This window comes from Aethalodelphis obliquidens, unplaced genomic scaffold, assembly GCF_003676395.1.
Source record: "Aethalodelphis obliquidens isolate GAN/ISIS:26980383/991018 unplaced genomic scaffold, ASM367639v1 scaffold24, whole genome shotgun sequence".
Classification (NCBI taxonomy): domain Eukaryota; kingdom Metazoa; phylum Chordata; class Mammalia; order Artiodactyla; family Delphinidae; genus Aethalodelphis; species Aethalodelphis obliquidens.
In genome coordinates, this window is record NW_020837968.1 from 16486616 (window position 1) to 16512457 (window position 25842).

General features: G+C 37.0%; 1 protein-coding gene across 6 annotated transcripts in view; it reads left to right on the top strand.

The window, feature by feature from the left end:
- Positions 1 to 25842, top strand: part of DISP1 (dispatched RND transporter family member 1) — a 202019-nt gene that overhangs the window by 151995 nt on the left and 24182 nt on the right. The window lies entirely within an intron of this gene.

Consider the following 25842-nt stretch of genomic DNA (forward strand, 5'->3'; position numbering starts at 1 on the left):
TTAGTCAATTAAACCCTTCCTTCCGTTTTCTCCTGTGAACTGGTTAGATGTCCCTGCTAGGCCTTGAATTATAAAGTTCAGTAAAAGGTTTTATTGTTAGTAATTTCTATTATTAAACATGGGGGATAGATATATTTGTGATGAGGCTGCCTAAACAGGAGTCTTATATTTGCTATTATTGATAGTGACCAACATTTACAAAAAAGAAGTACAAAACCAGTTGCTTCCTTATGGGTGTACTCACAATTTCTATTCATGTGGTTTGGGTGACTGCGTAATATGTTGAGATCGTATGAAGGCAACAATTCCTTTTAGCAGATGAAACCTATAAATGTGTAGCATAGGGCTTTAAAAAATATTTTTTGTAAAACGTTTTCAGATCTGGTAGATTGAAATGTACTAGAAAAATCTCTATCATTGCCAGTTCTCCTTCCCATTTCAGGCCATAGTTTCTCTGATATGTTCTTTCCAGCTATTTTTTTCTGTGGGTAAGTTAAATCACATGTACTGCAGGTGAGCAATGGTGATATATTTTTAAAAATACTGAATACTTTATAGAGACCAAGAATTATTTCATATTTTTTGATAATAAAAAGTCTAAAAAGAGCTAGAAGACAGCCTTCTCATTGAATATTAGGGTATAATTTATACACAGGGAAATGCACATATTTAAGTGTATAGTTTGATCAGTTTTGACAAATGTATACACTAGTATAATGCACACCTTGGTCAGATGTAGAACATTTCTGTCACCCCAGGAAGTTCCTTTATGCCACTTCTTAGTCATTCCTTCTCTCTTCACCAGAAGCTCTGTTCTGAGTTCTGTTACCATAAATTATTTTGTTTGCTCTGAAACTTCATATGAATGGAATCATACAGTAGATACTCTTTTGTGTCTGACAATTTTGACTCATAACATTTTTGAGACTGTCTAATTGCTATGTGTATTAGTTTCCCTTTTTATTGCTGAGTAGTAATCCATTGTATGCATATAGCATATTCACTTTTAATTAAAGAGTGAGTACAGACTTCCAGTTCTAAAATAAATAAGTCATGAGGATGTAATATACAGCATGGTGACCATAGCTAATAATACCGTATTGTATAGCTGAAAGTTGCTAAGAGAGTAGATCTTAAAAGTTCTCCTCACAAGAAAAAAAAATTTTGTAAATGTTTGTGGTAATGGATGTTAACAAGACTTGTCATGGTGATCATTTTGCAATATATACAAATATCGAATCATTACGTTGTACACCTGAAACTAATGTAATGTTATATGGCAATTATATATCAAGTTTTTAAAAAGTCACATCCAGACAGGGATTAAGTAATAAATACTTTTCACCTTCATCAGATTTTAGATGCTGCTGAGATTATCTGGTTTCACTCTTTTGAAAAGAGAGGAAGAGAAAGATGGGGAAAATGACAAGGGGTGGGGGGCAGGGGGAGTCTTCTCTAGCGTGTTTCTACAGTTTCTGAATACATTTTTCCATATTAGATGTGAGAGTCTTTTAGTTTATAGAACTATAATAAAAACACTCACCAAAGCCATTTCTTAGAAGATTAGTCCTGACAGCATTGTGCTACATGGCCAGTTTTAGACTCTTTCCACTTTGAATGAAACAGTGTAAGTGGTTAGTTTTGAAATTCTATGGTCATAAATATTGATGTTTCAGAATCATAAATTATATGGTTGCAGGATGTGAGATGAGAGAGAATTCTACATTTTGAAGCTGATCCCTCCTTTAAAAAACTTCACAAAGTAGTAAAACAACGGATAAGTAACCAATTGTTTCAATCTGATAGGCATTGTCAGTATTTTCAGGACTTTGGCTTGGCATTTCTGAATGACCTAATTTTAAAGGAATGAGTGTCCTATATACATACAACTTTAAATAGAATGGCATTAAAAAACAAACTGATAAAAAGTGCCATATTTGTCCATCAGGAACAGTTGTAGAGGAAACTGGAATTTTATGTGAGAAATCTTTCATATTAGAATTCTATCTCAAGAATTTGAGCCTTTTGATCAACTGCAACAGACATAGAATCTTTTGAAAGATGCCTGCGAAGGAATGGTATGTGTCCAGTTGTGTATATTACATACTTTCATTTTATATTATATATTTTCATTTTACGTATTGTAAAATGTGTGCTCCCAGAAACTCTTCCCTATCTGCTACATTTATGAATTTACATAATCAACAATATTTACTGAATATTTGTATGTGCCAGGCACCAAAGATGTAGTTCTAAATGAGATGAGACTTTATTTTTTCCTTCATAGAGCTATAAGCTAGTAGGAAGGGAGACAGAAAAGCAAACAGGCAGCTACAATGTTGTGATAAGAGATACCAAGAAGGGACATACAGGGATGAAAATGAAAAACATTACAAATGGAGAAGAGGTTGTCTTGTAGACAGTGGGAATAGTTTGTGTAAAGATTTATAAAGTAGTGTGAGCACAGCTCCAGCATAGCTGAGTATGACTAGGCCCTGAAGGAACAAAGAGTAATAGCAAGGGGAGAGGTATATTGGGATTAAATCCTGAGGGGCATTGTGAATCACATTAGGAGATCTCAGGACTTTATCCTGAGGCCAGTGGAGAAGCAGTATAGATTTTTGTGTGTGCACGACTTTTTATTATGAAAAAATATATAGAACATAAAATTTATCATTTGAACCATTTGTATGTGTACAATTCAGTAGCATTAAGTACATTCACATTGTTGTGCAACCATCACAACTCTCCTTTCTCCAGAACATTCTTCATCTTCCCAAACTGAAACTCCATACCCATTAACAATAATTTCCCGTTCTTCCCTCCCCCAGCCCCTGTCAACCACCGTTCTATTTTCTATCTCCATGAATTTGGCTATTCTAGGTACCTCATATAAGTGGAATCATACAGTATTTGTTCTTTTATGACTGTCTGATTTCACTTAGCATACTGTCTTCAAGGCTTATCCAAGTCATAGCATGTATCAAAATTTTCTTCTATTGTAAGGCTGAATAATATCCTATTGTATGTATATACCACATTATGTTTATCCATTTATCTGTCGATGGACACTTGGATTGCTCCACCTTTAGGCTATTGTGAATAATGTTGCTATGAACATGTGTATACAATATCTGTTTGAGTTCCTGCTTTCACTTCTTTTGGTTATATACCCAGAAGTGCAATTACTGGATCATATGGTAATCATATGTTTAACTTATTGAGGAACCACCAGACTGTTTCCACAGCTGCTGTGCACATCCTTGCTGACGCTTGTTCTTTTCTGTTTTTTTTTTTTAATTGTTTTATAATAGCCATCCTAATGAGTGTGGCATTACAGATTTTTAAGCAGAAAAGAAACACTATCAGATACACATTTCAGAGAGGTCCATAAACTGCATGGTGGAGAGTAGATTGAACTGGGTCAGGACTATTGTAGGGAGGAAGACCGTTAGAAGACTTGTTATAGTAATTCAGGTGAGAGCTGGTGGTGACTTGATCCAGGATTTAGAAGTAATTTCAGCTAGAGAGATTTATGAGGTAGAATCTACTAGGTCTGGTGAACAATTGGATATGGGGGAGGAAGGGAAGAAGAATCACAACTGATTTTCAGTTTCCTGAAACTGAAACTAGACGGGTAGATGGTAATTTTGATCACTAAAATGGAGAGGACAGGAGAAGAACTCCAAGCAAGCAGAGCTTTTGGGGATGGAGGGTGGGGCAGTAACAGTGGAAGAGTGTGATCCTTTGAGCTTTCTTGAAAGAATGAGGATGCTGAGTAATGCTTAACGATTACATTGAGGGTAACAATACTGTTGGAAATTATCCTAGGATGAAAACTGCAGCTTTTAGGTTCAGCCCAGCATGTATTTATTTGCAGAATTGTGCTATGGGCAAGAAACTAAGCCAGGTGCTGTGTCTGTCTTTCCCAAACCAGTAATATACCCACCGAAGCAAATGTGGACATGGATATAGCTACTGTGTAAGGGAGAGCAGGGCAGTTGGGGATAGGTTATGCGGGATGTCCTCGCTGAGAAATTCTGTAAATGAGGATGCCATGTGATACTTTGCTGCCTTTTATTAGTTATTCTACCCAACACTTTTAGGAAACTTAGAACGAAGGTTCTAGAGGCTGATCTCTATCAGGAATGTTAACGCTCTAAATCTATTTTCCTTTTGTGATTTCTTGCATGTTGTTTTTTAAAAAATTGATAATCTCAAATACTTAATGAAGTATTATTCAATTAATGTTTAAGATGTATTCATGACTTGATAAAAGTATATTCACATCACTTAAAAAGTATCTTAAAGGTTGATGGCCTTGGAGTAAAATTGTGTACAGATGGAAGATCCTAGGCACTTTCAATTGCTATTGCTCTTTGCACCTACACCACAAATGCACCCACCTGGTTGGTATTTTGTTTTATTTTATTTTATTTTTATTTATTTATTTATTTTTTTGCCGTACGTGGGCCTCTCACTGTTGTGGCCTCTCCCATTGCGGAGCACAGGCTCCGGACACGCAGGCTCAACGCCCATGGCTCACGGGTGCAGCCGCTCTGCGGCATGTGGGATCTTCCCGGACCGGGGCACGAACCCGTGTCCCCTGCATCGGTAGGCGGACTGTCAACCACTGCGCCACCAGGGAAGCCCCTGTTTTATTTTTAAAGTTGTTATTTGTTTGTAAAGTACTTAAACCATAGAGAATGTTTTAAAGAGTCAAATAGAAAATATAATTTTATCCCAGGTCATTTGCCACCTCCTTTCCATCATTCATATTCCCATTTCCCTTTTGCCCACCTTCTGTACTACAGTAAATTCTGTTTCATCCCTTTTTGACTCTTTAAGCTGTAATAAATCTATCTAAAAGATTCATTATAATCAACCACTTGTATATGTCTTTTGCTTTTTAAAACTCTCTGTTAAGCTTCTGGTTGATTAAATTAAGACCATTGCAAGGATCACATTTAGAATATTCTCTTTTGATTCCATTTATCACCAAATATTAAGTAGTTCAAATAGATCTCATTTTAAAGCTTCTGGCTTTTTCATTTGTAGATTCCTATCCTTATACCCATCACTCAGCTGTTAATTAATGTGACTAATTGAGAACACCAAGGAGTTAAAAATGGCAGAAAGTAGTCTCTCCCTACCATGAGACAGAGCCCATACCCGTAAGTCCTAAACATGGCTGATCATCAGGGTCACCAGGGGAGTTAAAGAATAAAATAAGTATGATAATAATAAAGAGAAGTTCCTTTTGCGATAGAAACAATAAAGCACTCAGGAGTTCAGAGGTGAGAAGGATCCCTGGAGTAAGTAAGGTTAGGGGCAGGCTGAGTGAGAAGAGAGAATTTGAGTGACCCTTGAAGGATGAACAGGACATGATAAAGGGACTGCCTGCAGGACGCAGAACGTAGAAGGTGGGGGGAAGTTGGAAGGGGAAAGCGTACAAAAATAAAAGTCTGCTTAAGGAAGTGTAAAGAGAAGAGGATGGCCAGAGTGAAGGGGTCATTTGGTTGGTCAGGAGAGACAGCTTTTCCTAATTTTACATCCTGAATACAGTCAAGTTATCTAAAAGGCTGAATGGTAATGATTTGCTCTTTATCCTACAGAGATCTGGAAAAAGCTTCTCAGGAACCAGTCACATTCCATGTGTGCTGGTTGAAGCAAAGTTTTGAATGATTCATTTGGAAACCTTCTTACTGCCGTATTAAAGTGAAAGGGTAATGGTATTATGACACAATTAATAAGGAGTTCTGCATCCAAAAATAGCATACAAGATTTCTAATCCAAACTGTACTTACGTTTTAATTTGGTGTTGCAAAAAATGTTCTTGATTGTAATAGGGGACTCCATAAATGATACTTGGCAATGGCCATAGACTCATTATCATGGTAGGGAACCTGTGGTAGTTTTGGGTGCCTGCCAAATGCATTTTTATTTCTCTGAAGGTGATTTTGTAGACAGATGGTCACGTTGAATGTTCCCCATGGCACCCTGGAGGAATTAGAGCTATACTGAGTTAAGAAGGCTTGGCACAGAGGGGACCACGGAACTCTAGCATTAGCTCAGCCCCTGAAAGCTTAAGTAAACATGGTCCCTGCCTCCCCATACATTGTGACTATATAATTTTTGTAACCTATATTTCCTTTCTCCTCGGGTTCTTTACTAGTTTTCCAATTTCACACTCACTTTTCTCAGAGGTTTTCTTTTTGTTTCCCCTTAGGACACTAGTTACTTTCTATGAAGGGAACTCTTTTTCCTAAAAAGTAAGAAATGAGAATTCTTGTATTATGTTAAAAGAGATAGAATCTACCACTTGAAATCTGCTTCTTCTGTATATGTTGTATCATAACGTCCAGGGGTAAATTATAGACCTGAGCATCATTTTCCAAAGGGTCTTACTTTGCTACACCTGGCCTGCAATGCTCCACCCTTCCCCCTTCCCTGAGCCCCGGCAGTTGTGTCATTTTAGTTAGTTAGGAAATTTGAACCAAAAATCACTCTGAACACTTCATCAGCAGTGTAGTGTGAACCTTGGCATTAACACCAATCCCAAAGTCTCTGATTTGCCCAAAACGCCAGACTCAACTCAAATGGCTCTTCTAAGATGTCGGAGCAAGGAATGGAGAAATTCAAGGTTGCTCACTTATTTAGCAAGAATTTAATGAATACTTAGTAAGTGTTAAGTGCTGGAGACAGAGGTAAAAACTGCAAGCATGGTCCCCAATTTCAAAGATGTAGAGGTAATGTGGACAAGGTAAGATACTTAGATTTCAGCATGGGCTGACCTCAGATAGATAGCCTTCTTTTATCTACAAATATTGACTGCTGTATTCTCTGGAGCACAAAAGTTAAATATCAGAGCTTTTGCAGGAGCACAAGCCAAAAAGAAGAACCAGACTATGTATCGTTTTCTAAATTCATTTTCTCCGCTTTTCCTCTCTTACCATTGGAAGGTTACTGATAGCTAAATCATCATTTGTCTTTATATACAATTGCCGTAAATAGTAACCAGGACGGCTTGGCAGGTGTCTTTGGCAGGAAGGAATGGTTAAACCGCTTTCTTTAGACCTGTGATGTTCAGGAGGGTCCAATAAGATTAAAAATTCAGTTCTTCTGTCACGCTAGGCACATTTCAAGTGCTCAAAAGCCAGAGGTGACGAGTGGCTACCATATTGGACAGCACAGATACAGAACGTTTCCATCATTGCAGAAACTTTCATTGGAGGACTATCTTTCTTGCCTCTGTTAAAGCAACTGAGATCCCTTTTTAACCTCTGTGGCAGCAAACGGAGCACGTATGATGTAGAGTAACAGCAGTATTTGGCAGTAAATACCCTTTTTGGTCAGCATAGTTCTAATTAATTGGAGTATGATTGCTTGTATTTTGTTTGAAATATAACATTAAGAAATGACAACAGATAAAATCTCTTTTCTTCAAAAATCTGAAAGCCCCATATTATAAAAAATCGTAGCCAGTAGGCAATATCCTTCGACATCTTCTAGAAGCCACAGTTACATCTTACAAAAACTTCTGCAGATCAAGCCAAAGGTGAAAGTATCAATTTATTGAATTTTTAGTTGCCTGGGCTTTTTGTTTTTTGTGTTTGTTTTTGATTGAAGTATAGTTGATTTATGGCCTGAGCTTTTTGTAAGTAGATCTAAAGTACAAATGTCAAACCAAATTTTTTCTGAAAAGTAGATAAATAAGTACAGCTAGCCTCTAGAAGTAATTGCTTAGTGCTGTATTACAGCTCTCACTTTTCTTTCCTCAATCCTTCCTCCTTTCCTCACTACACAACATGAGGTGGGAAGAGCATGGGCTTTAGAAAGGAATCCCTGTGTTTGAATGAATCCTGGCTCTGCCATTGAATAGCTTGGTGATCTTGGGTAAATCTGTCTCTGTAAAAATGGAATAACAGTGGTTATTTTTTTCACATAGCATAGTGCCTAGAACCAAATTATTAGTCTCCTTTCTCTTCTCCTTCTACATTTGTTCCTTTCATTTTCTTCTCTTAAATTTTTGTTGTTGTTGTTCTTTGCTGTGTGCACTTAATTCTGTTAGTATTGTGGCAGAAAGCAAGCTGTTACTGAATCCTGATTTAAATGAATACACGATGTATTGCTTTTCATTCTGATTTATAAATTGCGTACTTTTTACCCCATCGACCTACAGGAAAGAGCAAGTGGGAAAGATGGTCACTAATTTGCCTTCTAGAAGAGGAAAAGGGGGGTTGTTGAGAATAAATGGGCCTCTACAGTCCCAAAGACTCAGAGCCTTTATCCTTTATACTAATTGTAACATCTGATTATGACAGTTAACTTTAGAAGTCCGGTAAGATTTAGTCTTGATTTCACTGAAACCAAGGTGTATTTTTACATTCCTTAAAGTAGTCAAAATTAACTTTTTTAAAACAGGATAATGTTTGTAAAATTTAAAATGTTCCAAGCTTGCTTGCCAAAGTAAGTCAGTTTGGCAGTCAGATTGAGTGAAGGCCTATTTTATTAGTGGGACTTCTTTTAGAGACTTCTTTATACTATAAATGAATTTTAGAGTGTGCTATGCCTCATGGAATGCATTGCACAGTCTGTAATACATTTCAGACTATGAGCCTTGGTCATCTCTTTCTTTAATAATAAATGTCAGGAAACAATACCCTCTTTATTTCTTGAAATTAATATAACATTTTGGAATGAAGCAAATATATTCTTTAATTACCCCCTTTCTGTAGTACTCCTACTTGTTTAGCAGGTTCTAGAGAGTAAAGAAAAAAAAAGAGGAATGGTTCAAATTTTTCTTTTCGGTTAAAAAGGTAAAATATTTAGCAAACAGTAAAACATGAAAGACATTGTTATGGATCAGACACATCTCTGACTCCAGGAAAAAAACCAATTGTACTACTGCATCTTCTTTCCAAACTTAAGTGGATTGTTAGGTGTAATTTAAAAGACTTTATAGAACTTAACATTTATAGGAGAATTTTCATTGCTATACTATGTTGTGTTCTTTTCAGCAAAATTGATTCTACAAAATTATGTCTTTTTGAAAAAAACCACACAAACCAGAGAGTCAACTACTTGGTATTTTGGAGTTTAGTGCCTGGGGCATAACTGGAACTCAAATATTTGTTGAATGAATGATTATCACTCCTCTTCCCCAATTCTCAGGACATCTTTTTTTACATGAAAAATTGACAAAGTTTAAATTTTTTAAAAAACCTCACAAAGTCAGATTGGTCCCTGCCATCAAGCCATTTATTTTTTAATAGGAGAGAGATGATTGGGGCAAAAATAACCACAGTCTCTGAGAACCAAAATCAGAGTTTAGAGGGTTATGTGAGTCCCAAAGAGGGAGATGGAGTCATAGGATAGCTTAGAGAAAGCGCCATGGGAGATGAAATGGGTCTTTCAAAAACAGACAGGAGACCAACTGCCTGAAGTATGGGAAAGGAGGCCAGCAGCACATGGGCGTGGGAGCAAGTGTGAGGCAGCCTGGCAGGCAGTGTCCTTTGTCTGGAGAAGAGCTCAGAGGAGGTGGCCCAGGGCATGGTGCCTATTGGGTTCATCTCATTCGACCTTTGGAGAACAATATGCTATAGTTAGTCAAAGAAGACTGCTCCCCCAAAACAGTGGATTCCAAATGTTGTGGAATCATCATAAAAAGCACTTATTAAGTGTCTAAGTACTTTATATGCAAATTACATAGTTCTAATACCTTTGATTCATTGATATTTCCCAAGGCTCGTTTGTTGAACCATTTCTTTTGTACTGCTTTTTGTGTATCTCCAGGGCCTACGAAGGTGCCTGGCATTTAGTAAACACTCAGAAATTGTTGAATGAAATGAATAAATAATTGAACATCAGTCAAGTCATTTTTATGCAGAACTCAATTTTGTGTTGTCTTGATAGTGAAAATCAGGCACATTGGTCTCCTGGAGTAAGATATTTCCCAAACAATGGGAGAAGGTTTAAAAGGCTTTGTTCCCTTAAAAACCCTGTTTTATTAATTGTTGTTTGAGTCTGTTTGCGGGGATAGCTCCTCCTGTCCTTTAAATTCCACCCCCCCCAATGCCTTGGTTTTTAACTTTAAAAAAATATTACAGCCTCATTCATGAAGACGTAAGAAAGGAAAGGTAAAGCCCCTGTTCACTCCCGCAGCTCCTAAGCTACTTTCATAAATGATTCTGGAGCCCTTTTGAGGAAGACAGAGAGGAGCCAGGAGACTCTGTGCACTGGGGGAGTCAGCCCAGAATAACCTTTCTGTTTGCTCAGCTCTGGCCACCTCTAGGATATTTGCAAATCTAGTATAAGAGATTTTATAAGCAGTCAGCAGATTATAGAACTGGTGGATGAAACATAAATTCCTAAATAAGAGTTGGGGTTTTTCTTTGTCCATATGTATTTTATGACTTAGAATAAAACGAGAGGGTCCAGGGCCAGATTTGATGCCATATTCTATATGAATTTGCTGAGTTGTTGGTTTAGGTAAGTTAATTACTTCTCCCCATTTGAATGGTACAGGGAGGGCTCTGATAGTTATCAAATAGCTTGAGATTCAAGCATGATGATTTCTACAGGAATGTGAGCAGTTTACTCTTTCTAAACACTATTTTGTGTGTCTAGTAAGAAACAAGGATGGACAGTTAATACTTTCATTCCTTCAGACCCTCTTTGTGCATCTGTGGTCACTTGGGCCTGCCCACCTCCCGCTTCCTAAAACACTGCTTTCATTATGTCACTCCTCTGCTCAGAAATCTTCCATGGTTTCCCCAAACTCCTTGACCTGACAGTGAAGGTCCCTTTAAAGGGATGGAGTGTGTTTTGTGGGGGAAGGAAAGGTAGTTCAGGGAGGAGGAATCTTCTAGCCCTGGTGAGGAACCAGGTGACAGATATCAGTGAATAAGATTACTGTATCAGACTTTTCCCCCCTACACTTTAGAAGTTTAAATAGAAATCTGATTAATGATTGTATCTTCGTTTCCACTTATATATAATCGAGAACTAGCCTTAGATACTTTTTTTGGTCCTGGCCAACACTAAATATTCTGGGTCTTTGTTTTCTAGGTATTATTCTGAAACTTTGTTTTTTAGCTGTCAGTCATTGACCTACCTTACTGGGTACCAGAAACTAAAACTGCTTCATTGTAAAGCAATCGCCAGGAGAGATTTATTTAAATGTATTATTTGATTGTTAAAAGGTCTCAATCTAATGCAGAATTAAACCCTACATTGAGCTCCAAATTGTATTAATTTTTTTTAACCTCCTTACCCCTGACCTCCATCTCCCAAAGCTTAAAATTCTAAGTGAGCAGCATTAGTACCTGGTGAGTATTTGGGCTTTAGGATTTTAAACTTCATTCCAGCATTCATTCCAGCCTCTTAAGTTAGTTAAGTTTAATAAGATTTTTCTGGCTTTCTTATGAGCTTTCCTTGGATCTCCCATTAGTGATGATTATTCACATCTTATTAAGAAAAGTATATATTACACTCTCATTTAGCATGTTTTCTGTGGGGCTCACAGCAACAGTCTGGCATGAAAAAGTTTGAGTTTAAGGGCAAGTGCTTTATAATTTAGTATAACTTTAAAATGTAATACATGGGGCTGTTTGGCTTATAACCTCCAGCTTAACTATGCAAATTTAACTCCATGGGCTGAGGAAGAATGGTTTCTTTCAAGCAAAGCTACTTTTCAGTCATTTAAAAATATTTTTAATTAACCAGTTGTCCTTTTCAGAATGCTAATTGCTTTAAACTGTTTCTTTAAAAAAAAAGAAAAAGTCATTCTTAGATTCCTCTTTTGGGGTGTGCATTGCACAGGACCAGAACCATGTGAAATTCTGACCTCCGGTACGGCTCCTTCCTCCTCCCCCTTATAAGTGGCAGAAGCAAAATGTATCTGAAAATGAATTTCCCATGCCTTGCTTCCCTCACCGTTTAATGAACAGCAGAATAGCTGCCCTTTGACTACTGATCTGCTAGGCCTGGAGCTCTATCTTCTTAAGAAGAAATAATTATTTAATTATATAAGAGGAAATTACACCCCTCCCTGTTCTCACCCAATTTTGTATAACACAGTTCTTTTCTTGTTTACTGCAATAACTGGAGGAAAAAAATAACATAATTTCTGGCTTGCTTCTTAGGGCCAGGCTCTACTAATAAGAGAATAATTTCTTATTAACTTAAATTGGAACTCAAGCTGTTACATGAAAGCCTGATTTGTTCCAGCTTTACAGAGTTTTGAGTCTGAGTGGGACAGACAGGGAATATTGTACATTATGCACAAAGCATATTTTTCTTGTGGAACGTCACACAGAAATGCCTTCATGGGTTACCAGGCTCTGTCACTAATTGATGTAACGTTTAGTAGATCCAATGAGTGTGCAGTTGTGCCTTTCAGCATTCCCATTGGATAGATGTCCTTAAATGTCAGGTATTTTTCTTTTGCCAGCAAGTTTGGTGAAATTGGCATGGGGATTTATAAATATGTGAAAAATGCACATTTTTATCATTCTTCACAGCAGTCTTTTATCACATCTCTGCAGTATTAATGTCTCCAGGGGGAAAACTGTAAATTATATAACAGAGAAATTGGAGGTGAGTTTTTCTTAGCTAATCAGTAGCCACTGGTTGCTTAAGCAATAAAGTAGACTGAAATGAAAGACAGCAAAGGAAATTCAGCAGTAGGATTGCGCATAACCCACGGACATTTCAGCAGTTTTCTGCCTTAGACTGACATATTCCTGTCAGTTATAAAGAGAACATAAATTTTTATATTTAATGTGTAGACATTAATTATTGAAGGTAGGAATGGTCATAATCAGGGGTCTAGATATATACCTTGAGAGGTAAATTCAACATGGGTTTAAATATGATTTTAGTATCACAGTTTAGAAATTAAGTATTTTATTTTTCTTTAGTTAAAAGAACTAATCTCAGATAGTCTGTTTAAAAGTCATGATTTAAAAGAAAAACAGTTCATCACTGTGAATTAAGTCTATAAAATTTAAACTTCGAGTACACTTAAATGGAACATTATATGTTTTCCACTGATGAAATCTTCATCAAGATTTCAAAATGGGAAGAGATGAGGAACATTTTGAAGAGGTATATCTCCTCTTTCACCCACAGATATAGGCTTTGCATGGAAATATAATCACCTATAAAGCATTTCTATGTTAATAATGTACTTGACTATATCTGGTCATGTAAGCAATTAAGAATATTTAGTTCTCCATCAACACTGCAATTTGGATCATATTTAAATTATTTCTTATTCTGCTATCACATGAGTATCTCTTTTGTGTAATTTTATAACAAAATAACCTTTCTAAGAATTTTAATAGTAAGTTTTATCATTATTACAAATATTCTAAAATATTCCAAAATAATGAATGATAGTCTCTGAGTATAAAGAATTTTTCTGGAGGGTGGGAGGGAGGGAGACGCAAGAGGGAAGAGATATGGGATCATATGTATATGTATAACTGATTCACTTTGTTATAAAGCAGAAACTAACACACCATTGTAAAGCAATTATACCCCAATAAAGATGTTAAAAAAAAAACAAAACAACAACAAAAAAGAATTTTTCAAGATTGTTAAGTAGGACTTGGTCGTGCATTGTACCTGTATTTGGTGAAGAAAATGGACTTTAATGGCATAAGGTCTCAAGTTTATAATAAGAGTATTAATGATTTTATTGAACCCTTACTATATACCAGACATTGTACTATATTTTACATGCACTCTCTGATTTAATCCTGAAAACAGCCCAAGGAATTCAGAGCTATTACTGTCATTTCCATTTTATAGATGAAGAAACTATGGTTTGGAAAAATTAAATAGTGTTTAAAAGATTAATTAAATGGCCAATAATAACCAGTAGAGCCTGGAATTGAGTCTTGGTCTGTCTGATTGTGAAGCCTTTCCTCTTAGTCACATCTCTGTGCTGCTCAAACGTAAGAGAATGAATTTTTTTTTTTTTTGCTAAATTTTTTTAGTTTTAGCAGTAGTTCAAGAAACAATTACTGAGTGCTAGCTATTTAGTAAGCACTTGTGCATATTCATTCTTGAAACCGCAGAGCTGAGATCCCACTGATCACAGATCACACTCATCACAGATCACACAAATAATCATGAGAAGCACAGATAACTTGCCCCAGGCTGCCCAAGTCCTTTTTAGATCATGGAAAGGGTATATTCACAGCGCTTCCTTGCACAGATCCCAAGGAAGAATCCTGCCTGATTTCTCCCATCTGTTTGTACCATGTCCCTAGTGTACTTAAACACTAGTGGGAGGGCACACACAAGTAGGTTCTTGGACATGCTAGTAGTAAGAAATAGATTTTCCACATTTTAGATGTAACATTTCCTTTGTGTCTAAACTGAATTCTCTATCTAAATGTCATACTCCATGCTGTCATCTTCAGGGTTTTGGGTGCCTTTGCTCCAGCTCCAAGACTACCAAACAGTGCTCGCTGTGAGAAGACGGAAACTGTAGACCTTTCTTATTATGACTTCATGCAGCCTGGCATAGCTCAGTCCTCACTGCTAACTCCTAAATGTACTTCCTCCAGCAGCTTTTTCCACGTAAGCCTCTGTCTCTAGTTTACTCAAAGCACAGATTACTCTCTCAACCCCTGAACCATGGGCAGCATCACCTCCTACTATATTATGAAAACAACTGAAACTTTGGTGGAGTGTAGCATAGAGGTTAAGAGGGTGGGCTCTGCAGTAGATTGCCTGGGTTTGAATCCTGCCTCTAACACTAACTGTGTGAGCTTGGGCAACTTATTTAACCTCTCTGTGCTTCAGTTCCTTGTCCATAAAATCTATACCTACTGCATAGGATTGTTTTAAGAATTAAAAAATAGTTTAGGGCTTCCCTGGTGGCGCAGTGGTTGAGAGTCCGCCTGCCGATGCGGGGGACGCGGGTTCGTGCCCCGGTCCGGGAAGATCCCACCTGCCACCGAGCGTCTGGGCCCGTGAGCCATGGCCACTGAGCCTGCGCGTCCGGAGCCGGTGCTCCGCAACGGGAGAGGCTGCAGCAGTGAGAGGCCCGCGTACCGCAAAAAAAAAAAAAAAAAAAGTTTAATATATTGTCAAGTGTTTAGGACAGTGTTTGGCACATAGTGAAATTCTTAAATGTTGACTATTATTATTTTTAATATATCAGTACACTTAATGCTTTTACCTTGTATGACCTTTTTCCTTTTTAATGACTTGCAGTCTTTTACCATCACTCCTTTCCTGGCGATACTGGGGTCAGTGACCTCTTTGAGAAGCTCATCTCATTTGTTCTCCTTAGTTCGAGAGCATGTAATTCCCATTTACCATCTCTTCATAAGCTGTCTTCTTTTTTGCATTTCATGACTGCATGCTTTTCATCACCCTATGCCTTTCCTTCTTATCCTATGTGCTGTGACCATTTCTGCCTTCTCTCGCCGTTGATGGAGTCTCCTTTTCCGCCCTTCACATGACTGTCATTTCCATAATACCTTGCTTATTGTTTATTTCTTACCCCTTCTCAACTGTTAAAAGTTTCAGATCCCCATTTCCTGTCTGTAGTTCTCATGGTGATGGAATCCCTATAATTCACAATAGGCTGTAGGACATCTTTATTTAAATATCCTGCCAAACAAAGTATCAGAGGAAGAGCACTTTGTAATCCTTCGACTGAAGCACTTGTACCCTAAGTAAGCATAGCCACGTACTGTAACTAGATATTGTTGACCCAGGAAAGACCTTGAACTTTGGAAGAAACTAAAATTTAAGGAAGCAGAACAATATGGATTTTAAAACATAATCTGTTCAAAAATAACATAATGACAGACAACAATACCAGGACTAGTTTTACTGTAGATCAACAAAGTTCTGTTGCTCATCAAAGGCCTTTTATAGGTAATCTAAGATCTCTACCTTATAAGTCATTTGGACAGGTATTTCTAAAACTTCAAGAGAAAAGATCAATTAAGACTCACTAGGAGTTACCAATTTAAAATGTTACTGGGGGACTTCCTGTTTATCTATGTCCCTAAACTTCAGCTAACGTGAATTTTAGCTATCTAAGGTACTTAAAGTTTTATCTTTGGCTGTCTTAAAAAGGGTGATCCTTTAGGCAAAACTAATCTATGGTGATAGAAGTCTGAATATTGGTTACTTCTGATTATGTTTATTGATTAGAAGGGGCACGTGCGAGCCTTTGGGGCTTCTGGGAAATGTTCTATATCTTGATCTGAGTGGTGGTTACATGGATGTAAAACCCATCAAGCTGAACACTTAAACTTTGTGCCTCTTATTGAAGAGTTGGTGAAATAGGAATGGTTTAAAAGAATGACGTAAGGGATTTAAGGATCTCTCCCCTTTAATTCTAAAATATCCTTTCACCTTCTTGGCCAGTCTGTATACACTTGTAAGGCAGGGATAATGTTCTCTTAATTTTTATATTCCTGATTGTACAGTGGGAGGGAGACTGGAGGCAGGAGGAAGGCTTAAGGGCTGGCATACTCACCTCCTTCCAGGAGAATTTCTTAGTAAACCAAGTTCCACTCTGAGCTACCACCTTGCTGTTTAAATATGTATATATTTTTTTTCCTTGATTTGAAGATAGCAAACTTAAGCTACATTTTTTAAAATAAATTTATTTAGTTTATTTATTTATTTGGGGCTGCATCAGGCCTTCGTTGCTGCGCACGGGCTTTCTCTAGTTGCAGCGAGCAGGGGCTACTCTTCATTGCAGTGCGTGGGCTTCTCATTGCGGTGGCTTCTCGTTGCGGAGCACGGGCTCTAGGCGCGCGGGCTTCAGTAGTTGTGGCACGCGGGCTCAGTAGTTGTGGCTCACGGGCTCTAGAGCACAGGCTCAGTAGTTGTGGCGCACAGGCTTAGTTGCTCCTCGGCATGTGGGATCTTCCCGGACCAGGGCTCGAACCCATGTCCCCTGAATTGGCAGTCAGATTCTTAACCACTGCGCCACCAGGGAAGCCCCTAAGTTACATCTTTTGAGCTTTTATTTTATTTTTAAATTTTTATTTTATATTGGAGTGAAATTAATTAACAATGTTGTATTAGTTTCAGGTGTACAGCAAAGTGATTGAGTTATACATATACATGTATCTATTCTTTTTAAAATTCTTTTCCTATTTAAGTTATTACAGAATATTGAGCAGAGTTACTTGTGCCATACAGTAGGTCCTTGTTGGTTATCTATTTTGCATATATGAGCTGCATTTTTATTTCGGAATCTGAAAAGTATTCGGTGACATAATCACATTCTCGCACATATCTTGCCTTATTTACTTTCCCACTTGCATCTTCTGTTAGCCTCTCATCTTCCTATTTTGGTACTTGAGAGTAGAAATTGTATTTTTATTGCTCAAAAGTGCTTAGTGAACTGGAATTTCTAGGGCGGAGAAGAGATGACAAAATGAATGATTTAATAATGCTGAGAAATAAAGGGCTGTCCTTAGGCAGCCTTCCTTAGGGAAGGTAGTAACGCATCTTTCCCATCCTTCTGCCAAAGATTTTATGATAGAGGTAAGCCAAGATTATAAAAAGATTTAAGTTTTCCATATGGAAGAGCCAGATGTAGGGCCAGGAAGAAGGGAAAGAAAGGGTGTTTTTAACATTTATGACAAGAGAGAGCCCTTGGATTCTACATATGTAAGCCTTTTCCTCCAAAATACTTCAACCTTTGACATAAGTTAGGTTCTGGGAAAAGTTACTGCACTCAGTTGACTTAAAATTGAATGTGAGTTTACTTTGTAAGAAATATCTGTTCACAAGGAAAGTATATGGGAAACTTGCTGTAATACTGCCCTTGAGGTTCATGCAGTTAGTTGTCTTGTTATGAAGTTGTTCTGAATGAGCTGAAAAACTTTTGAAATTTCCTTTACAATCTTTGTTCTAGACTGTAATTTACCACGTGCATGTCATTGGAGAGTTAAGCTTCTTGTATTTGGTTGGGGGCCCATTTAATAACCTCTTTTGATCTTTCACTAACTGAAATTGTTTTCAAGTTACAAATGCAAGAATAGTACTGTAAACCTGTTAGTTCTTTAAAGGGAATTAGAATTTCCTAAATATATTCCATCCTGGGACTTGGCTATCTTGACTCCAGAGTAACTAAAACAGTGTGATTCTGTGAAAAGAATTGGATCAATGGATCCACTAGGACAGGTGAAACAGACCCTAGCATGTTTAAAACTTTAATAAAGTAAAACTCCTTAAAAACTCAGTGGGCTCCCGACTTCCATCTAACCCCCATTCTCAAACAGGGCCAGACTTACCTTATCTTCTGATCATAGGCTGCCCTCTTTCAGGAAGTAGGGAGGCAGAAAGTGGATCTCCATATTTCCGGTACTCTCTCAGCCCAGTTTCCCCAAATCTGGCTAACAAAATAGGCACCGACTAACTGAGAGATTTCTGTTACCACTATTGTAGTCCTGGAAGGAGCAGTCAATCTCTAAATCCACATTTGTCCCCATTGATAATTAAACCCAAGTGAACAACTGTTACTAGATGGCGCCAAACTGTGTAGTAGGACGGATTTGGATGGTTCAGCCAGACCATGGAAATTCAGTCTCTTAGCTGAACAGGTGCATCACGATCAGCTCGTTATTCTCACAATATCAAATGCCATATATTTTATAAAAATGAATTTTTGGACTCTACTTTTCCCCTTAAAGTGAGGCCTTACGGAAAATAATAATCGAAGCATCACAAAGTAATAGATTATTACTGGCCTAGATTATTAGTAAGTGGAATTGGGAAAAACTGACATCTGGATCAAGGATATCTCTTTAACTCTAAAAGTAGTCATCAAATTACAAAGGAAAATTCCAGCTATTGAAAATTTAAAAATGCATGTCAAAAAATCATATTAAAAACATATCACAAACTAGGAAAATTTTGATGTTTCAGAGCTTTAATACTCTTATAAGTAAAGAGGAAAGATATATATATATATATATATATATAAAAGCAAAAGAGACATAAAGTAATATATTAATGTGATTACAATCATGTATATATATTAAATAAATTTGGGAAATATAATGGAAGATTAATACAGCTACTAAAAATCATGTTTTCAGAAGCTTTTAATTACATGGGAAAAACTCATAATCAGAAGTGGTAACACTTTATGCATCTAGTATGGTCCTAATTGCGTACATAGTTATGGCGTATATTTAGGCACAAAGGAAAAAATGCTGAAAGGAAGTAGATCAAAAAAAAGAATTACAGAGGTTAGATCGGTATAGTAAGAGTATGGCTGATTTTTTTCTTCATAATTTTCTGCATTTTTCAGGCTTTAAGAAAACTGTATGTTAGTTTTATAATCAGAAAACCAAACTAACATCAAAACAGAAAATACATCTCCTCAGAATAACCCTTTTAACTTGAGCACTCCTTCATGTTTTCTCTTCTGGTAAAACTCACTAGGTTGGTGAACTAGATGATTCCTCACCACTTCTTATCCCACCAGCGTGTTTGATAACTTGGCATGACTTCCTACAGCGTTTTTTCCTCCTTTGATACATACTACCAAAAATGTGTTACTACATCACAGTTCATCCATCTTCATATTTACCTAACATTAGCCGGGGGAACTCTGCCCCATCTTCCTACTTAGCCCTTTTTTTTCATAAACCACTTATCTAGCCATTTAGAAAGCCAATCTCTCTAGCTATTCCTATAAGGGGCCAGCATTCTCTTTCAAAGCATTTTAAAACACTAGTTCTTACCTACCTTATGGGGGGGAAGGGTTTATTGATTATTCATATGAAGTATTTCAACATGGAATTTTGATGAGGGGGACCTGGCTTCCCAGCTTTTGCCATGGCAGAGTGTTGAAATACTTAAGTGATGACTTGAACTCTCTGAAATTCCACACGAGAATACAGTAGAATTTCACAGCAGGAAAGGACCTTAGAAGTAATTTAATTCAACTCTCTTTATATTACAGATGAGAAAATTGAAGCCAGAGTGGTTAAAACCCAAGATTAATCCCCAGTTAATAGCAGGTCTTTTTACTTCTCACTGTGGTCTTTTTAATACATTATTCTTAGAATAAGTTCCTCAGCTTAGTTTCATGGTGTTTGGTATGATAGGTTTTGGGATTGCAGACAGAATCTATGCCGTTATGAACTGAATGCAGTGAACTTAAAGTTTTAGCCTAGTTGCCCTAGCACCAGAATGTAACGAGGACCTCACCACAGCTTGAGAACACATGGTCCCACCATGTTGGGGTTTTCCTCATTCTTCCTCAGAAAATTCTTGTTTATTCTCAGTCTAATTCTTTTAAGCATAGTTGATTTTTTTTTTTTAACCTCAGACTTTGAGAAGAAAACCCTTTTCTGTCAGTATTATTTTTATAAAAACTGTATTAGAGTTTTGCTTTGATCTTTTTAATTAAAGCTTCTGACCATTGAGTTATATAAATTTAACTTTTTAGTTAAAGGATAAATATGAGAACCTTTAGTTAAGGAAGAAAAATCAATTTCACTATATGTTGTTGTTCTTAAAAGCATAACTAAAGAATTTCTATAGAAGTTGAGGGAATAATCTATCCTCATGGCCAGTAAAATGAAGATATCACAACAGCTGCAAGATATTGGTTACACTGTTGGAATTCATTTTGATACAGTGGATTTTTATTATTTTTTTAACTTCCCCACCCCCCCCAAAGCTTTTTGGTAGCAGGTGTGACTTTTAACCTTCCAAACTCAAACTTGTATGATACTGAATAACTTGGTGGGGGCCAAAATATGTGGGAAATGAATTTTTAAAAGATTAATAATCTTGTAACATGGAGCTCAAATAATAGTTCCTACATTGAACAAAATGTAGACATGTTATACTAAAAATTGAAGACCAGCAATGTTGGAGAAAATAATTGGCAGGTTTGTGAATTATGATTATGTTTATAATTTTGATCTCTAGTCTAATTGATGAAAGCCTTGTCCTATTAATAAAATAGATAACTTATTTTCAGGAATGCAAATAGACCTTCACTGAGGTGTTTTTATTTTTATAAATTTATTTATATATTTATTTTTGGCTGCGTTGGGTCTTCGTTGCTGCGCGTGGGCTTTCTCTAGTTGCGGCAAGCGGGGGCTACTCTTCGTTGAGGTGCGCGGGCTTCTCACCGCGGTGGCTTCTCTTGTTGCAGAGTACAGGCTCTAGGCGCGCAGGCTTCAGTAGTTGTGGCACGTGGGCTTAGTAGTTGTGGCGTGCAGGCTGGAGAGCGCAGGCTCAGTAGTTGTGGTGTACAGGCTTAGTTGTGCCGCAGCATGTGGGATCTTCCCGGACCAGGGCTTGAGCCCGTGACCCCTGCCTTGGCAGGTGGATTCTCAACCACTGCGCCACCAGGGAAGCCCTTTTACCGAGGTTTTAATTAACATACGAACTCTCAGTTGTATAATTTGTATACTTTGTAATGAAAATACAAAACATTTTTACTTTTTTACAGATAAGATCCATAAAATTTTGAAAGTGGAGAAATTTTTGTGTATCTTTCTTATCTTAATGAAAGTAATAAGATATATTTGTTGAATCAGGCTTAATGTAAACCCCCAAAATATACTTGTAAAACTGTGCCTTCAACTTCCAGATTAACCTCTGGACAACCCCTTTGCGTTGTAATTCAAAGTATCACTAGCTTCATTTCAGTAAGCACCACAACTATTTTTAATTCATTATATAGAGATAAGTTAAATGTAGTTTTAGGCATTTCTAATTGTACTTAAAGTACATCATTATATATAAATATTAAACAACCGAGAGTATGGAAGTGTGTTATACATAGAATATATAAACCTTGGTTTATCCAAAATTTCACCAGAATTTTTCTTGTAATATATAAATTTATTTTAATATTATTGATTATATAATTATATATAATATATTAATTGTATTAATATATTTTATAATTATATAATATTATGTAATGATTATATAATTAATAACATATTGATTATACAATTAATTAAGAATACTATATATTATTATATACTATATTTATGACAATAGATACTCATATTTTGATTCACATATGTATGTATAAGGTTCTCAGAGATCCTCTGAATCATTAAAGGAAGTTTAAAGTCTTTGCCATTTCTTTTCCTCTCAGTACTGTACACCTAGAACTCTACACTAGCTCCCAACCTGATCTTTAGTGTTTCCTGCACCTTGCCACCAGATCATTCATCCTAAAATAGTGTTTTCATTGTATCCATTCTCGCTCAAGAAACTTTAGCAGCTTCCTATTTCTATCGCTTGCTTCCTGCCTACTCCAATAAGCTGCCCTCCGCACTATTCCCTCATAAGTCCTACTGACATTGCTCACGCTGCTACGGGAAGGTGTCTGACATAGGTCTTGGCACAATGTTTGTTTCCGTTCCCTCTGCTTCCTGTTTATCTGCCTGAAATCTATCTGTCCTTCAAGACCTAGTTCAAATTCTACTTATGTCAAGTTCAGGGGCTACTCTTTGGAGTACTCTGTTCCAATATTATCTCCCTGTTCCCCATTCACTTAATATTTTGTACTATACCTTTAAGTTCCAATTATTTTCTTGTATTATTCTCTAATAATTGTTTCTTGTCTGGAAGTCACATTTTCCTGGCAAATTGTCCAAAGCAGTGGTTCAAGCTCTGACTGTGTAAGCTCTATTCCAGAACCTACTGAACCAGATCCCTGGGAAGGACCCTGGAAATCTCTTTCTTTATTTAAGCTAACCAGGTGATTCCAATGAAGATCAAATTACTTGGTGTCATTTGAACTATGCAGTAAATATTTGAATTGAACAAAATTAACTATAGATTTTGTATTAAATGTATTTTGTTTTAAGTTCTTTGGTTTTTTTTTTTTTTTTTTTTTGCGGTACGCGGGCCTCTCACTGTTGTGGCTTCTCCCGTTGTGGAGCACAGGCTCCGGACGCGCAGGCTCAGCGGCCATGGCCCACGGGCCCAGCCGCTCCGCGGCATGTGGGATCTTCCCGGACCGGGGCACGAACCCGTGTACCCTGCATCGGCAGGTGGACTCTCAACCACTGCACCACCAGGGAAGCCCTGTTTTAAGTTCTTTGAAAATTTATGATCTGTGTCATAAATTTAGGTCATAATAGGTAGTGTTACCTATTTTCTTCTAGTATATAGTTACCTGGGAGACTTCCATTCTCCCCAAATTCTGTATCAGTGAGAGAAATTTTCAAAGAAAATATTTCAATCACGTGTACCTAAATGAATGCATATATAGTTTCCCTTTATAAAGTTCTTTTTCACTTATTTTTAACTTTACAGCTAATTCATGAATACATTCTCATGAAGAATTCAAAAATACAAAGTAAAACTCACTTTTGATTCCTTCTCTCATGGTAAACAAGACTGTTGATTTGCCATGTTCCCTTCTGAATTTTTAGCATACATTTACATATTTTGTATATCATTTTTCCCATAAATGCTGGATGAATTATTTTGAAACTTCTCACCTTGTCTTGGTGCTCTTTCCATATCAGTATGTGTATGTATATGTGTATGTGTACGTTTGTGTATTCATTCTGTACAGTGTTCCATAGTATGGATGTACCACCATTTATTTAAGCATCCATTAAAGATGGACCTTTAGGTTGCTCTCACTTTTTTCCTTACTGTAAACCACACCTCAGTGAACATCCTTGCATGTGCACTTTCGTGAACACATACCATTTTCTCTTAAATAAGATCTTCCTGTTCTGCCCTCCTTTTCATTTTTGGTTCACAAGCAGTTTCTCATAATCTGCATTAGGGTACTCTCTTCCAGGTTGTGGCCAAAAAGTACCGGATCAAGTCAGAAAATTTGCATTCCAGACCTGGCTCTTCATTGACTTGCTCTGTGATCTTGGACCTTTTTCTTCTTTGTTAATGTGAAAACAAAGATTAGAGGGATGACTTTTAGGGTTTCTTACAGTTCTAATGATTTCTTGTTCTAATTAGGCTTGTGGGTGTGATACCATTTATTTTTGTTATACTCAGCTAGTAGCAAGCGCCATTTGAATCTTGTAAAGTAAATCATAAAGGTTCACGGTGCTTATGAACAGAAGGGCATTACACTTTATTCCTCATTAGTCTTCTGCGTTACTGCTTAACTGATGCTCAAATGCCATTTCCAGATGAACTACTCGTAATGGTGGTGGTGGTGGTAGCAGAGGATGAGGGGAAGGGGAAGGAGGGGGAGTTAGATCTTTTTTTCTTTGGATAATGCTCAACAGTTTACAGAAAACTGTTACTCATACAGCTCACTTTCAGGTATTATCCATTTCTCACAAATCCTGCGAAATTAAAGGACTTGTTCAGATCATTCAACTAATGAGTTTCAGGGTCCAGACTTGAGCTCACATCTTTTTTCTCTCATATATATATATTCTTTTACAGATTCTTTTCCATAATAGGTTATTACAAGACATTGAATATAGTTCCCTGTGCTATACAGTAGGTCCTTGTTGTTTATTTTAACTCACATCTTTTGATTACTTAGTTCACTACTTTCTTAAAGACAATTTCCTCATGCTCAAATATTTATTTAATTTATGCTGAATTTCTTTTTTAACATTTATAGAGAGATTGGTATTTATTACATGCTCTTTAAATATTAGTCCTCCACTCCCAACCTTATCCTTGGTCTCCTAGTTTATTTTATATTTTGTGTAGTAGTGGGACTCTGGTCGGTTACAACAGTCTGAGACAGCAAGATGACCAGTACTTTTGAGTCAACAACTCTTGAGCATTCAGGACATGCATTACGCAAGTAGTTGTGGTTATTGTTATCCTTCAAATCACTTGACACAGACCATAAACATTTAGCTCTGGTGCATGAAGATAAATTAGAGACCAAGCTTAGCTTGTCTACAGGGTATCTGTTTCATCTTCACGGTAGACCCCAAGTGTGCCAGTGATGATTCATGGAAATACTTAGGGATGAAGATTGGTTTTGTTTTTGTTGGAAATCTTTTAAAGAATGCTCATCAAAGTGTGGATTCTTTATTTTCAGATACTTTCTTCCTAACATACCAGCAATGAGCTAAAGATATTGCTTGCAGAATACCCTTTTACAAAAAGGCAATGTGGCACAATCCGATGGGACTAAAGTATGGGACTCTTGAGACTAAAATGTGCTACTTTAAGCACTTTCTTATTTAAATTTGGTTACTACCATGAAGTAGAAAATATATGTCCTTCATAGCATTTTAGTTGTTCAGAAACATACAAAGCTCTTTTCTTCGTAGCTTTGATTTTCCTGAATGCTAGGAAGAGCTATTTGGAATTTGTGAAACTTGATACTGCCCCTTTCTAAGTCGTGATATTAATTCTGCAGCTATGTCAACAATTGAGTTCTCTAGACGGGTAGCATGTTTTCATGTTTCAGTGGTCCCATTTCCCTCTGTCTTCCCAAAAATTATCAAAAGAGAGAGAAAAGTTGAGGGAAACCGAAAAAACAGGCCCTTTGTAGCTTTTCTACTTTTTTTTCTGTTTCTTGTTAACTTTTTCCCTCACATACAAATTACCTTTTAAAAAAATCTTCCTTGCCTCTGTGCATCCCCCAACCCCCATTTTCATGATTACCCCACTCTGCACCCCGCACCTTCCCTCCTTCTGAGAACTTTACAGTGTCTTTAGTTGGTCCCTTGACCGATATATGTGCACATACCACAGTTCACTGGTCATCGGAGCTGGAGCCAAGGTTCTCAACTGCTGTTACAGTTCTCAAGTGTGAGGTGCCAGGGGCAATTAATTACTTATTATGAGTACTGAGTTATAAGTGCCTTATTTATTTTTTTGAAAGCAGAGTTGAGCTTAGCCCTA